The 15,817-nt window shown below is 41.6% G+C and overlaps 1 long non-coding RNA gene across 2 annotated transcripts in view; it reads left to right on the forward strand.

The window, feature by feature from the left end:
• Window positions 1-15,817, forward strand: part of LOC145342521 (uncharacterized) — a 209,128-nt gene that overhangs the window by 13,571 nt on the left and 179,740 nt on the right. For both annotated transcript variants that reach the window (XR_013886552.1, XR_013886553.1), the window contains exons 2-3: window positions 955-1,031; window positions 1,171-1,281. This is a non-coding gene — a long non-coding RNA (uncharacterized LOC145342521). The remainder of the gene's footprint in view (window positions 1-954; window positions 1,032-1,170; window positions 1,282-15,817) is intronic.

The following is a 15,817-nucleotide window of genomic DNA, read 5'->3' on the forward strand; positions in this document are numbered from 1 at the left end:
TACTGATAGCTTTCATAAAGAGCCATTCAGTTCCGAGGTGAGTGGTTTGTCATCTGGAAATGCAATTAACTTCGTCCTTATCCCAATCCCTGGTCTAGATGTGAACAGCGCTCCAATAACATCACATTTTCCCTAATTTCATTTTATTCTCACGGACCTATCCTTTGAGCATTAGTGGAGTTGCATATTATTATCCATCCACAGTGCCTAAAAGGCACTTGTGAATATTTTTAAAATTGATTACATGATTGTTCAGGGTCATTGTGGCACGCACTTTGCCTTTCTGTGACAAAAAAAAGAAGGGGTGAATCATGCTGAGAGTAAATGCTTCGTGAGTTAATTAAAAAATGCCTGGACAGCTTAAAAAAAAGTGTTTCTCAGCAAAACAAATTTAAAGTGGCATAATTTCCATGCAACCAACCTAGAATAAAGACTAAAGATGACACGAAACTGCGATGGCCAGTTTTATGAACCTTTTCTGCGAAACTGGTATTAATAATTTAAAGGACAGAGTCAAACATATTTTTGTTTTGTAATGTCAGTATCCCAAAAATGGGTTTTCAGCCAAACAATGATTTTGTTGTCTAATTTTGTTCTACATGTTGTCAGCACTATTAAAAGCCATACCCCAAAATAGTTTTTTTTTCATGCTGTGTAGAAAATTATTTGCATGGAGAACGCAACAGTCAGGTTTTGTTCCATTCGTATGCATTTGCCAATATGAATATATTTTTCATTTTCTAATTAAAAATCAATAATGGCTCTTCAAATTTTATAATATTGCCTAAATTCAATTAAACCTTAAATTTGTCTGAAGTGCAATCAGTTAGTAATCTGAAAGGCAAGATCATAAAATGTGAATATAATTTGATAATGTTCGGGCAAGTTGATGGAAGAATATGTTGTTCATTTGAATCCTTTTCCTGATGTTTTTATTGAATTTTGTTTTGGTAGACAGCACAATGGTATTCAGATTTATGAGCACCCTTCTGCATGAGGTAGTGATTCAGTGCAGTTGTTTCAAGATGATGGTAAATATGAAAACTATTTCTAATATTATCAATTTGTAAATCTATTGAAGGAGTCTGAAAAGTTTTTATACAGTTCTCAATGTAAGAAACTAAACCTGGTGCATCCTTGACATGATTTTGTTTTCCATATTTTCTGCAGTTATTTCATTAGATATTGCAACTACTGTGCATAGTATGTGCCAGATGTTTTTCATGGAAGTACTTATGGTGATACAAGTACTGGAGGCACCAATACAGTCAAGATAAACAGGTAAATATACAATGATGAAAATAATTAATATTTTCCTCTTGACAAGACGTTGATTTTCTCTCATTCTCTTAATTATACATGCCTTTTTTTGTCACACATTTTGCCTTCCAAGTTGCCATTCTCCATGATTCTGTTGGAGTGATCTATTTGAGGGTGCTCATACTCCAGTTCAATATCCTCTGCAATAGTTGTGCTACTCTTGATACTGTTACCACTAACAGCTTTAAAGCTTATTTATTAGTGTCACAAGTAGGCTTACATTAACACTGCGACGTAATTACTGTGAAAATCCCCTACTCGCCACACACCAGCACCTGTTCAGGTGCACTGAGGGAAAAAATTAGCATGGCCAATGCACCTAACCAGCATGTCTTTCAGACTTGGGAGGAAACTAGAGCACCTGTAGGATATACAGACACGGTGAGAATGTGCAGACTTTGTATTGACAGTGCCCCAAGTTGGGAATTGAACCCAGGTCCTGGGAACTGTGAAGCAGCAGTGCTAACCACTATGCCACCATGACTCTAACTTCTCAGCTGTTTGCTGACAGAAGAATTGCTACCCTTGGAGGGGCTATGGTAAGCCATCCCAATAGGATTCTTGGCTCCTCTAAAAGTGATGGTGCTGGTCCATTGACATGTAGGGAGATCTTTTGCTTTCCCATCTTGCCTCTCCCATTTGTATCCTTCTCCAATTGATTGGTTACAGATTCATAGACATTTACAGCACAGAAGGACACCATTCGGCCTATCTTGCCCATGCCGGTCAACAAAGATCTGACTACGTTAATCCCATTTTCCCTTCTGCTTAGCCCTTAGCCCTGGAGATTATGGCAGCCTTCTTAAATGTTATGAGTGTTTCTGACTCAACCACCCTTTCATATGCAGTGAGTTCCAGATTCCCAACATCAATTGAGTGATAAAGCATCTCCTTGCCAATCAGTTTACTTAGAGTCTCCATCAGTTTGTTAAGACATGCCATTAAATTTACACTCAGCCCCCAGCAGCCTTGCTACCCCTGTGCGCTGTGAGAGTGGCAACCTCAAGCCCCTGAGTAAGGCAAGATAGTCACACCAGGCAAATATTTTCAAGCTTACTATTAAACATGAACCGAACATATAAGTTCCACTTCCAGGCCGTGAATGTGTGTTAAATTTAAATAATGCATGTTTGGAAGTCCAGTGTTCTAACCGTGAAATTTAACTTCTTTTTCACAAGTTTCAAATCGTGGTCAAAATTGAACCCTTTCAGTAGGTGAGCTTTTCTGTAATCAAGTGGTTTGTGGAAACGTAAGTAATTATCTGAATAGAGATGCAAAGTTCAACTAGTTCTGATCTGTATGAACGTACCAGCCGATCACGGATGAATTTAAGGGATCTAAGGAGTAGCTTATAGGGGAAAGGTATCCTGTCATTCCAGGTGATGGCAGGTGACAGCAACAAATGATATAAGGCAAGAAAAATATGTGGAAAAAAACATATATGGAGAGAAATTATTTCATTGTTTTCCACTTGAATAGAAAGACACTCGACTGGGTTGAAGTTATAATCATATTGATACCAACATATGTTTGGTATTATAAAGGAAGTTTTATTAGAAGACAAGTTAAACACTTTATTATATCAGGCAATTAGAAACTGCAGTTTTTCTCACACCTTATCATGGTACGCCTATCATTAAAGACACACATGGTGGATAGCTACAGGGTTCCCATCGAAGCTCTTCTGTGAGACATACAACAAAAGTGCTGTTTCGGTACTTGTGCAGATGTCTCTCACTTGAAAGACATTTCATATTTTTGGGAAGAAAAGGGGATGATTCTCCCAGTGCAGCGGGCTGGGAGATATCAGCACAGGCTGTTTTCAGGGCTTCCCACTGGGCGCCATGACTTTCGAGCATCTCCCAGCTCAAGATTTTTTAGAGTGACCAGCTCTGCATCAATTTCAGTATGCTAATCGGCATTTCAGTCTTATTAGTGACCCCAGGACAGGAGTCTCTGGGCCTACTAGCATCTGCCCCATCAATCCCCACCACCATCACCCCTACTGCCTCCAATATTGCTGAGAGTGATTCACTCCAATGGGGCTCACAACTGCCCCCCACTAAGGTGGCCAATGCCACTGGAGGGAAGAGAGGCCATTAAAGTGCCCCCCCCACCCCCACGGAGCTTGGAGGTAAGGGGGATGATCCTTTGGCAATGCCAGCTTGGACCCCTGGCACTGCCCAAGGAGCAACTGGCAATACCCAAGGGACATCTTGGCACTTCCCACTGGGCATCAGGCAGTGCCATGGGGGTACTGGGAGGCAGAGCCTGTTGGGGGCGATCGGTGGGATGGGGGGTCCTGCTGCCACTCTGCATTTGGGATCGCAGGCAGAGGAAGGGAGGACGGTGATCAGGGTTGGCTATCGCAGTGGGGGGTGTTGGGACTGTTGGGGGATCGGTTCCGCTGGTGGGGGGGTGGGGGGTGGGGGGAGGATCAGGAGATTGGGGCTAGCCAGGTGGGAGGTCGGGGTGCCAGGGGCTGGCCAGGGAGTGGGGACATTGGGGCTTTCCTGGGGAGGTCCAGGAGGTCGACAATCAGACAAGCCAGCGATTGGGAGGCCAGCAATACACTACGTATGTGCCGATCTTGGAGCTAACAGATCAGTGCGTGCGCAGTGGCCCACTCAGCGCTATGCTGCCAGCCTCTCTGGCGGGAATAGATCCTGCCCCCTGATTTTTAGAAAGAATCCCGCTCGGGCACTCTGTGACGCACAGAGTGTAGGAGATTCCATCTGAAAATCACACTGAAAACAGCAATGGGAGTTACTCCTCTTTTCATGCAAATTGGGGATTTCAAATTTTTTGGGAGAATCCCAACCAAAATGTTTCAAAATGCATAGATGGTAGGATTTCTGAAATTACTTTCAAATCTACCCTGCCAACATTTTAAAGCTTTGGTAACTAAATGTGAACGAGTATGCAGTTTGCTTGTTTAAACATTCCATTGTTGGCTGGTTTAGCAATTTCATTAGCTATCAACCGTTAAGTAAGTGATTTTTCTGTGTTAACTAAAAGAAGGTACAGAGTTTTACTGTCTACCTCTGTCAGGTTTGTAGGCAGATGGGACGGGGTTGGGGGGGGGGTGTGGGGGGGGGGGGAGGGCGGAGGGTGGCGTTCTGTAAAATTTCCTAAGTGGCTCTTCCTCCATTCTCCTGTCCAGCTCCAAACTGTGTACAATTCCGTGGAGGGTAGGCAAGGCTTGGGGCAACCTGTTCATCCTCACTACAGTTGAGGCTTTTTAGTGGCCACTCACTTCCCGCCTGGCCTCAATTTTGCGGTTGACAGGAACAGTTTAGGGACTTTGGGGCATTGGAAGTAGTCCAGCAGATCACACTGTTCAGATCTTGGGCATGAAGAAGGGGGTGCCTCCTTCAGGGCTTCCTTGCTATATTGGGGGGTTGGGGCAGTGGGGGAAGGGGGGGGTCGGGGGGAGGAAAGACACTGGCAGGGTACTCAGTGATGCTCCCCTCACAATACCCCACCTGCCTTGGTTTACCCGCTCCCCCCCCCCCCACCACTGCAATCCCCAATCCCCCGATACCCTTTTCCTTCCCCACCCCACCATCTGAAAATTCCTGCTTTCTATTATAAAAAAATTCCAGTGCCTTTTATAGAATTCTGAAGAAGGGAAAGAATTCTCAGATGAAGTAACTGCGGCATGTTTACAATTGGGAACACAAATTAATAGTGTAGCTAAAGATCATTGAATTTACTGTGCCAAATTCTGAATTGTTCAAGTCAGTTAATCTGCTCATAAACTCTTGTGTAAATCAAGGTTACTTTGAGAAAAAATACAAGTAAAAATATGAAGAAGGATTGCCAGTCTTGTCTTCATAATTTTCAACTTTGTCTTCAGCATCAAAACAAGTTGCAACTATATACCATAGCACTTTTAATATATGATAATATCCCAAGGTGCTTTGTACATGTTACCAAATAAAATTTTGTCACCAAACCATATAAGAAGATATTGATGTAGGCGAGTAGAAAATTGGTGAAATAAATAGGTATTAAGGAGAGGTGTAAAGAAGGAAATTGATTTACAGGTGTAAGGCTTAGAAAGGAGATTCTATAGTTTAGGGCCTACGCAGCTGAATGTAACACAGTGGAACAGAGGTTAGCACTGCTGCCTCACAGTATGAGGGACCCGGGTTCAATTCCAGCCTATCTTTGTTCTCTCTACATCGCCATGGTTTCCTCTGGGTGCTCCGGTTTCCTGCCACAGTTCAAAGATGTGCAGGTTAGGTTTTTTGGCCACGGTAAATTGCCACTCAGTGTCTCAGGATGAGTGGGTTAGGTGGATTAGTGGGATAAATACGTGGGGTTATGGGTTAAGATGCTCTGTTGGAGAGTCGACAAAGGCTTAGTGGGCCCAATGGCCTCCCTTGGCACTGTAGGATTTCTATGAAATTCTAAGCAGACATGACTAACTATAAATGAGTGATTGAATTCAAGAATATTTGAGAGGCAAGAATTGGCAGAGCCAGTGATCTCAGGTGGGCAGAGGGTGGGGACAGGGGTTGTAAGGCTGCAGGAGATTTCAGAGGTAGGGAGGGCTAAATAATAGAAAGAATTTGAAAGGAAGAATTCCAGTTTGAGAATCATGGCATTCTCAAACCAGGAGTCATATAGACAACTGAACTTGGGGATATTTGAGCCCGAATTTTTGTACAGTCAGAAAGGCTCTGTATCTTAGCCAAAACAGCTACTGGAGTCCTGATTGCCCCTTAGTGTCCCAAGATGTGTAGATTAGGGAGATTAGTGAGGTAAATGTGTGAGGTTACAGTGTAGAGGAGGTAGGGCTGGCTAAGGTGCTCTGTCAGAGGGTTGGTGCAGACTCGATGGGCTGAGTGGTCTCCTTTTCCACTGAAGGGATTCTATGATCCTATAGGATTAGTGATGCTGACTACTTCAATAACCTATCATTATCATAGTGAGGAGCCTGTAAATTCACAGTTTGATTCATAGCTCCATGTGGTTATAAAGGGACTAGCTGTCTTTGAAATGGGCTATATACATATATGGTGTTTGTTTTTATGTGGGATTAAGTACTTGAAGAAAATATTTGTTCTTATAGGGGATAAAGTATTGAAAGATTTAAATACATTGAATGGATTTTTATCAGTGAGGTTGATTTTAAAGCAGTAAAGTCTGCAAGAGATCCTTAGAACTTCATTTTGTTTACATCTCATCATGGCTCCTGAGGACTGCCCAAGGTGGATCCTGGATGAGATGGCACAGAGGATGTAAGGTGGCGGCCATTCACCATTACCTTTTCAAGAGCAGTTAGGGATGGGCAGTGCATGTTGGCCAAACCAGTGCTGCTCACCTCACACCACACAAAAGAATTAATAAAATACAGATGGCAAAGGGTGTTTAGTAGGTTGGCACTAAGTTGGCATTGGGACTACAAAGGGCTATGAGGATGAGTTGGGATTCATGGGTTGGCACTAAGTTGGCATGGAGACTATGAGGTGCCATAAGGGTAGGGAGGTGGTGGGTAGGGAGCATGAGCTGGCATAGATGGAGAATGGGGTGCTGGGGGCTTGTTGTTTTTATTATTACTGGGATTAAGTCGTGCACATCGAGATGGGCCTTTGAAACAGCTCGCCTCAGTACCCAGCCCCTATAGCTGCCTCTGCATTGTTTCTGGCTGACTCCCAGAATGAAAATCAGACCATTTAGGGAATTTTCTCTGAATTGGGAATTTGGAAATTTTCCCGAATCCGTGCAACTGACATGGGGGCAATAGTTCAGCCCTTGGTGTGAGTTAGGTCACTGGTAACAGCGTTTTGAATGACATCAAATTTACAGAGGGTAGAACCAGGGAGGCCAGCCATCAGATACGCTGAGGCAAGCGTGGAACTGGGTGATGTTACTGAGGTGGTCTTAGCGATGGCACACGTGTGATTGAATATTAATCTCGGGGTCAAATATGACATTCAGGTTACAAACTGTCTGGTTCGGCCTGGTTGCTGGGGAGAGGAATGGAATGAGTTAAAAGGGAATGGAGTTTGTGAGAGGGACTATCTCCTCAATATTTAATTGGAGGAAATTAATACATACGCAATACTGGATGTCAAGATGCAGTATAGGATAGAGTGCATGGGGCAGGGGGAAAACTCAGCACTCCTTCAAATCCAACTTTGTGTTTTCACATGATATCACAGAGCAGCAGGATACAGATGAGAAATAGGAAGGTGCCAAAGATGGAACACTGGGGGCTGCCAGAGGTGACAGTGTGGGAGCAGGAAAAGAAGCCATTACAAATGATTCCCTGGCTGTGAATTGATCGATAAGAGTTGGAATTTTCCGGTTGTTCATGCCAGCAAGATCTTCTGGTTCCGCCAACAGTGCACCCCTGCCTTGGATTTTGTGACAGCGATGAGGTAAAGTCTCTGGAAAATCCTATTGATGGCAGTAGGGCTAGAAGATCTCACTGCCTGCAAATGGCACGTCATCTCCCACCTCAAGAAACACACCTCAGGAAGATCAGGAAATCGTCCCCCCTCCCACCCCACACCCATTTCCCCCAAGAATGGAACACAGGAGTGCAGTCCCATCCAAGTGGATGAAAATAAACTGTGATCATAGAACCATAGAATCCCTACAGCACAGAGAGAGGCCATTTGGCCCATCAAGCCTGCACCGACCACGTGTCAAAATCTTGCAGCCATTTATACCGTAGGCCCTGCCAATGGTACACTGCTGTTGTCGGCTTCCTAGCAACAAGGGATGCATTCAGCAGGAAACCCTATTGATAACGCTGGGACTTTAAGATCCCACCATCAGTGAGTGCCGCCTCCCCCCTCACACCCCAACCCAAGCCCCAACCCCCTGTCCCCCCTGTTATTGCAAAATACACAGTGGAGAGGGAGGAAAATCCCGTTTATATGGTGTGAGTTTCAGGCTGCGCTCATTCTAAGGCTGGAAAATCCTACTCGAAGTCAATGGAACTTGGCATGGTCCGCCCCTTCCCGCTAACAATTCCCATGCAAGGGAGGATGGTAAAATTCCTCTCGTATTACTGGAACAGAAGTTTGTGGTCAACCACGCCAAAGGTATCATTGTCAGACACTTTGGCCGGAATTCTCTGACCTCGCCCATAGCTGGAATTCTCCAGTCCTGCTGCTGCGAATGGAAATTTGGCTGAGGGCCAAATTCTCCATTCTTATTGGCTGCGGTGGCGTAGAACAACATCAGAGCATTCCAGCCTTTTATTTTCAGTCTTGTTATCCCAGAGGAATTTTCACTTTGCTACTGTGGTTAGGTGATCAAGTCTTCGTATAGTTGGCGGATGGTGAAAAAATGATTACGATATTCAAAAATTAGAAGCAGCTGTAACGGGGTGTGTTCTGCAAGCATTATTTACCATGGAAAAGATTCATAATTTGTGTTTCTGAAGGACCGCCATTATGCTTTCCATCTGGAGCAATTGCTAAGGTACATCTTAATTATTCCCAGGGAAATAATAATCTCAGTCATTTAATGCATCCTAACTCCAACTCTTCTCTAGGTGGAATGCCCAGAGTATAAGATAAGCACATCAAGTTCCCCCTTATCTTTGTTTGGAATGTATATTACATGTACAGCACTTTGAAGTCTTTTCTTCCTTCTCTTGCCCATAGCCAGAAGCGTAACAATAGCATTTGGGTCCATTTGCCAGGCACCACATCTTCATTCCCTAAGACCATTGCACTGGCACCCTCACCAAAAACCATAAAAAGTTGAGTATTGTATCTTTCCCCCATTCAAGTGAGTTGGCAACTAGGAATTTTATAGACCCATGCTACTTTTCTCACCACAGTCACATAGGCTGACAAATAATGACTCGGGTTGATCAACTTGATCACCTGGTATCTACGTGATTTATATCTCTCACCCATAAAAGCTGCAAGCCTTATCTCTGCAGCCTGCAGTCGTGTGAATAGATTTTACATACGTATAATAAAAAGGCTTGGATATTTCACCATCAAAAATAAGTTATCACTATGTTCATTTTGAAATAGGGCTATCAAGTTAAGTGTGAAATTATTAAGTCAATTTATTTGATCTGAGAATGTATTTAAATTTTTGTTCAAAATAATTGATTACAGTAAAATAAAATCTCCATTCTTTCTTTATATACTTAAATTATGACCCAAAAAAACCCCATGGAAACACTTAACTACCTATTAGCTTTATTTGTGTGTACAGTATGGGGTATTGATATGCCATTGAAGAAAATGGGAAAGTTAATTTTCTAATGTTGTCGTCCAACTAAATAGTTAAAGCAAAATCTTTAATTTCGAATGCTACCCAAAATTCAATGCAGCGCCTGAGTGTGGCAATAACACCATTTTCTCCAAGTGACTAAGTCCGACAGTGTGAAACAATTCTATTATTCAGGGCATGTCAATATTATTCTGCTTCATTAGTTTATTGATATCAATGGGGCAAGCCATTGGCTGCATCCTTCTGAGTTTGTTAACCCTTAATTATGTTTGATGTAGCACATTCAAATAAATTTTCCAGGAAATTTGGCATCTCTTGCAACGGGAAGACTGACACAAAAAAGGACATAATTTACAGTAGAAGTTGTAGGTTGTTGTCGGAATTTCTGGGGTTATAAATTCTGCAGAGGTTCCATTCGCACAAAAAAGCACTGTCCAAAATGTATTACAAATTGGTCATTACTTTCTATATTTAGAGTTGCGGTGCCATTTTGTTTAGTGTACTGATTTGACATATCTTTCCAAGTAGTCTGAATTAAAAGTGAATTAAAATATCACAACCTTATTTTGACCCTCTCTTCATTCACCATTCTGCTGTCATTCAAGTTCAGTCAGGTTACAATTAAACTGAGAACTCCTCATTATATACAGTTAGTTGCTAACATCACTCCATAGCTATTTAGTTAACATTTTTGAGATGGAATAACTCTTGTCCCTATCTAACAAGATTGCAATGCAATATATGGCAAAATGGGACGAAAAGTGGTCCGCATTCTTTTGTGAAGTTTTCAAAGTGTTACGAGTTTACTGCAATCCTGTCCTTTCATCTATGACTGCAGTTTCAATGAAAGCCATCAAGCTAGAATGCAAATCTCCTGTTTGATCATTTTAAATAGTTTGTGCTGTAATGAAATTGAAACAAATGAAATTTACAATTCCTTTCATCAGTTGCATCAGTACCAAGCCTCATCTGCACAACTTCCCATCAAATTTACATTTTGATGAAATGTTAATCTTGTTAAAATGTATTAATTATTGGATCAAAAGATTTAGATCAGTATATAGAGTTTCCACCTTTGAGTGAAAAAGTACTTTATCCATCTAGGCAGTATATCAGTAATCTCTCGCATGGATCCAAAAGGAGGGTTTGCATGGTAAGTGGGATTCTCGAATAATTATAAATCTCTACCCCTGTATCGCATTACAAGCCGGTTTCCAAGATTGATAGCCTTGCTAGAAACCTAGAGTCAGCTTTAAACAGTGTTTTAAACACTCCTGTGATAGTCATTTGATTGAGTATCTAAAGTGAGGTGATTCCCTTTGCATCTGATTACTTCTCCATAAAATTTTGAGCTGTGCAAAAAAAAAATGGTGCTTTAGTGCTGTTCACTTTTACTGTACTTCTTTGGTAAATGCTGCAATACTGATCTGCTATAATGAAAAATGGGAAGCCAATTTATTTTGCGGAGCACCAGCAGTTTAACTTCCACCTAAGCCAGCCAATGGAAAATTAATGAGATCAGATCAGCCGCCAGTTTAACACTCTGGCCAATTTAACTTTCAAACTCAGTTTCCCACCGGTTAGGTCAGGTTAAAACAACCACCAAAGATGCTTTTTGACTTTTTACATTGTAAAGTCCAAAGATGGGGGGGTTTGGTTCATTGGCCATGCTAAATTGCCCCTTAGAGTCAGGGGAATTAGTGGGGTAAATACGTGGAGTTACAGGGGTATGTCCTGGGTAGGATTGTTGTCGGTGCAGGCTGAATGGACCAAATGGCTTCCTTCTACACTGCCAGGATTCTATGAATCTATACCTTATATGACTGGCTGTTTATTTAGCATCAGTCAAGTTAATCCTAATCATATGAAACATTTCTTCAATCCACCATGTCAGGATTGTCTCTTACTTAAAATTAAAGAAAAACAAGCCCTGAGTGTTAAGCTTTGCTATTTTCCAATTGCTGAAAAAAAATAGATTTTTTTCCCCCAAAGCTTTATGTCTTGCACTCACCAGGACATTTGCAAGAACATAATGTAAAATGTTGATTTCCCTTATATTGTACCCTTGTGAATGTGTTGATGAGTGCGAGATGAAAAGTTTCGACAAAACATGTGTTTTCTTTACAGCGATGCTCAACTTCTGTACCACCAAATGACTATTTTCCAATTAGTGCCACAAATCACACTATTCACTCTCTGGCTATCTCACTTCAGAAAAAGGTCTTCAGTTATATTAATGACAGTGGTTCATAACCAGCCCACATTTCTTTGAATCTCGGTTTTCAACACTCTGATAGTGCTTAAAATTTCTTGCAATTGGTGTGCATTAATCACAATCAAGCATTAAAAGCAAATGACTTAAATAGAAGATGGCCTGGATTTTGTGGTCCATGATGAAGGGATGCATTCATTATATTTAGCACTGTTCACAAACTTTTGAGCAACGATTTAAGTTATTTAGAAATACTTTTCAGTGCAGCGAAAGGGGATTCATGACACGTCTGAGCAAAGCTATCAGATTCAAGAATCCTCAGTGAGATGTGCACATAGGCCCTCAAAACCATTCACTTTTCTAGAATTATAGAATCTCTACAGTGCAGAAGAGGCCATTCAGCCCATCGAGTCTTTGCTGACTGCCTGGCAGAGTATCTTACCCAGGCCCTCTTTCCTGCCCTTTTCCTATAACCCCATACATTTACCACAATGAATCCATCTCACCTTGGAACACTAAGGGGCAATTTAGCACCTAACCTGCACATTAATGGACTGTGGGATGAAACTGGAGCACCCAGAGGAAACCCACGCAGTCACGGGGAGAACGTGCAAACTCCACACAGACAGCCACCCAAGGCTGAAATTGAACCTGGATCTCTGGCGTTGTGAGACAGCAGTGCTAACCACAGTCAAACAAGGAGACCCAGAAGCACTGAGCGTTAAAATTGGGCCTGCGGAATCTAAACAAGGAAATATGAGTTAGAATATTGAATTTAATGTAAAATCACGTGTAGAAAGTAAAATGAAGAGAGGAAAAAGAAAGGTGAAGAGAGAGATAACCGATGAAGAAAAAAAGTAAAAACGGAAAATTATTTTGATCATTAATTTTTTTTTTAACATCCCCAACAATAAGTAAATTCTGAAGGACACTGGTAACGTCAAGTTTCAGGGCCAGGCAGATTGCTGGGCAGGAATTAAGAAAAACTGCACCATTAAAAATTCATTTGAGCCTGAATACATCTGTGCTATCTTTTTCCAGTGGGTTTAGTGAATAACTAGTTGGCAAGTACAGCAACTTCATGCCCTTCTTGTGTTTAGTTGCCAAATCTAACAGCAAGGCAGTGGTGGACCAAAGCTCGTGGAGAAGTTGAGCAAATTGCACAACTGCTTCTGGATCTCCTTGATTGACAGTCCATATATGGACATCAGGAACTGGATTTTTATGGTACATTAGGAAACAGGAGTTGGGCAATGTTGTGGGGAAATTTGAAGCTGGCCAAGTCTGTCTTAAGCTAAGACAATTCAAAACATGCCAGGCTAATACCTCTGTGCAAAGACATAACAAATTTATTTAACATAAAACATAGAACTAGACAATACAAACATACAGCTCACCAGAGTTGGAAGGGTTAAATAGCTCTGGAACAGAGAGCCAGAACTTCTCAAAGATCTGAAGTACAGAGTCAAATACAGGCCAATTATACTTTTTCTAATCAATAATTTCTCCTTTCATTAGCGTAAAATCAATTCCATTTAACAGTAATACATCAATATAAATCTCTGTCAAGTACCTCAGCTGATCATGTGATACCTAATTGCTTGGTAATATCTTATTTATCTAACTGATTCCGGATGCATTCTCCCCTCTTGGCACTAACAACATCCCTGCTGCCTGGTAATGGCAGACACTACCGCAAGGTCAAAATGGACATTTCCACCGGCTCACTGCCAAGTTGAATAGACATGTACTCCTGCATCCAGGAACACATCTCTCCTTGTGTCTGGGCAGTGAATGCATCTATTCATTAATGTTGCATAATGCATACCCTCATAGGAATTCATCCAACAAGACTTGCTGACTAACCAGTTGCCAGATCTTTGGCTTGGAACTATTGACTTTTACCACATGCCTTTCAGTGACTTTGCTTGACGAAATGAATAGTACATTAACATATGTTAAAATATCAGTGTATATTCATTTACTATATTCACATATGTGTAAAACTGTTTGTGTTAGCTGGTCTAAGAATCTTTAACTTCTGACTGATTTCTTGTCTGCTAACAGATTGCATTCTGCCTAGCTGGTTAGGAATCCCCTTCCACAGGCCAGTTCCTGACAAGTGTAGGTCCATCACACCTACACATAACCCCAGTTAGGGTAAATAAAATACATTTATTGAGAGGATGTTAGACTAACATTCCTGACTTAGAGTAAAGAGCACATGCTAGTTAAATGCTTACACAGCCAGTGAACCCTGCACACCTTAAGGACCTATATCAACAGAACTCTCCTGTAAGGCCTTGGGGGTAAACTTTGTTTATGGTTAGAAGGACAAGAGTTAAGATGAAACAGATTAAGAATAGTCCCTGGAAAGGATAAGGAGAAGAAAAATAACATCTAACTAGGAGCAGATAACAAGCTCTGCTCCAGTGGAATGTTTAATATAAAACTATCTGTAGACAAGATTGGGATTTAAACAATGATCTAGGTGCGTGACCAACAATGTATAAATAAAATGAACATCTGTGATCTGGCAGAGTGCTGTACTAAGACGGCGCTCTCCTTGCATACGTGAATAAATGATTGTGGCTTGTACCTGAGTCCTTTGGGATTAGTTTGGGAGATGCCCATCACAACACCCCCATATTTTCATCTTCTGGAGATGTGGGTGAGGAGGGTTTAGGCTTTCTGACTCTATTCATTTTAGAGGAATGTGAATGCAAAGATTGACTGATTTAAAAAGACCACTTCAGTTCACTAAATTATTGGCCTAGGTCACCATATCACTCATGTCCTCCAGTCCTTGCCTCTCCCCACCCAGCCCCCGTGTCCAAGCCATGCCTTTCATTTGTATTTCCTGTCCATACTCTTTCATATTCTGTACCCCTCTCATATTCCCCCATCCTCCCACATATTCTTCAATGCTGTCTCCATGCTAGCAATGAATCCTCCATAGCCACCACCCATTATCCACATGCATAATTCTCAGGTGCCATGTAATAGCAATAAGAAGTTTTTGAAATTAACATGAAAAGGGAGCATGCACCTAAAAATCTAATAAAGCTGCCACTCATAAATACTGCTATTTATGCTGAAGAATCCTGATGCAATGAAAAGGATGTTTCTCCTGTCTTAAAACTGTCAGTCAAACTGTATGCATAACCCCAAGCTGAGATAAGTGGTTTACTAGCTTTTGAAACTCAGCCAATCATTCATAATGGGCTCAGCTGTCAAAACAAACAGCGCAGCTCCAAATAATGGAGCCTATTGTAATTGGGAGGGGAAGAATTAGTTGGCCTTTCATTTAAAGCATTCCAATAGCAAATAGCTGTTTATTTCCAAAGTGAAAGCTGCAGAGTTGTTTTCCAAACTTAAAAGCACTGTGGATATTTATATCACTCAAGATCGTAACATTAGAGTGCCCAAAAACTGCTTTCTTCAGTATTCAATGCATAACAGCACATTTTCTAATGAGAAGTGAATTCTAATGCATCTTGATACTTACAAGATGCTGATCAAGATAATGGTAAACTGCTGGGCAGAACCTTATGATCAATTATGGCAATTAAAGCACATCTAACATATAACGTAGTATCCAATAATAGCATTTGAAGTTCCTAAAATGTACAACACTTACTTGTTAAAATGTTCCGGACTCTTCTGAAGGTTTCTCTCAAGGTTCTGAACTCTCAAAAGTTTTCAAGAACTTTCTAAACTCACCAAACCAGATGAAGGCAGTGGGGGTCAAGAAATACAAATTTCCCCTAGGGCGGTCAATGGCAATGCCGAGGACATGTGTGCAGGGTCATGAAGCTAACCTGAAGCTCTTCCTCCTCATGGGAAGACTGCAATAGCCCATTGTTTACCCAGGAAATTTGAACTTGCCGTTAAAAAAGCAAAGCTTTGGCAATTCTCGGTCCCCATTCCTAACTCCAGGTGGAAAAGAAAATCCAGTCCCAGAAATGACTGTCTGATGCACAAATAATGAGTCAAAAAGAACAAAGAAAAGTACAGCACAGGAACAGGTCCTTCAGCCCTCCAAGCCGGTGCCAATCATGATGCCCT

The sequence above is a fragment of the Carcharhinus amblyrhynchos genome, chromosome 4, assembly GCF_965287045.1.
Source record: "Carcharhinus amblyrhynchos chromosome 4, sCarAmb.v2.hapA, whole genome shotgun sequence".
NCBI lineage: Eukaryota > Metazoa > Chordata > Chondrichthyes > Carcharhiniformes > Carcharhinidae > Carcharhinus > Carcharhinus amblyrhynchos.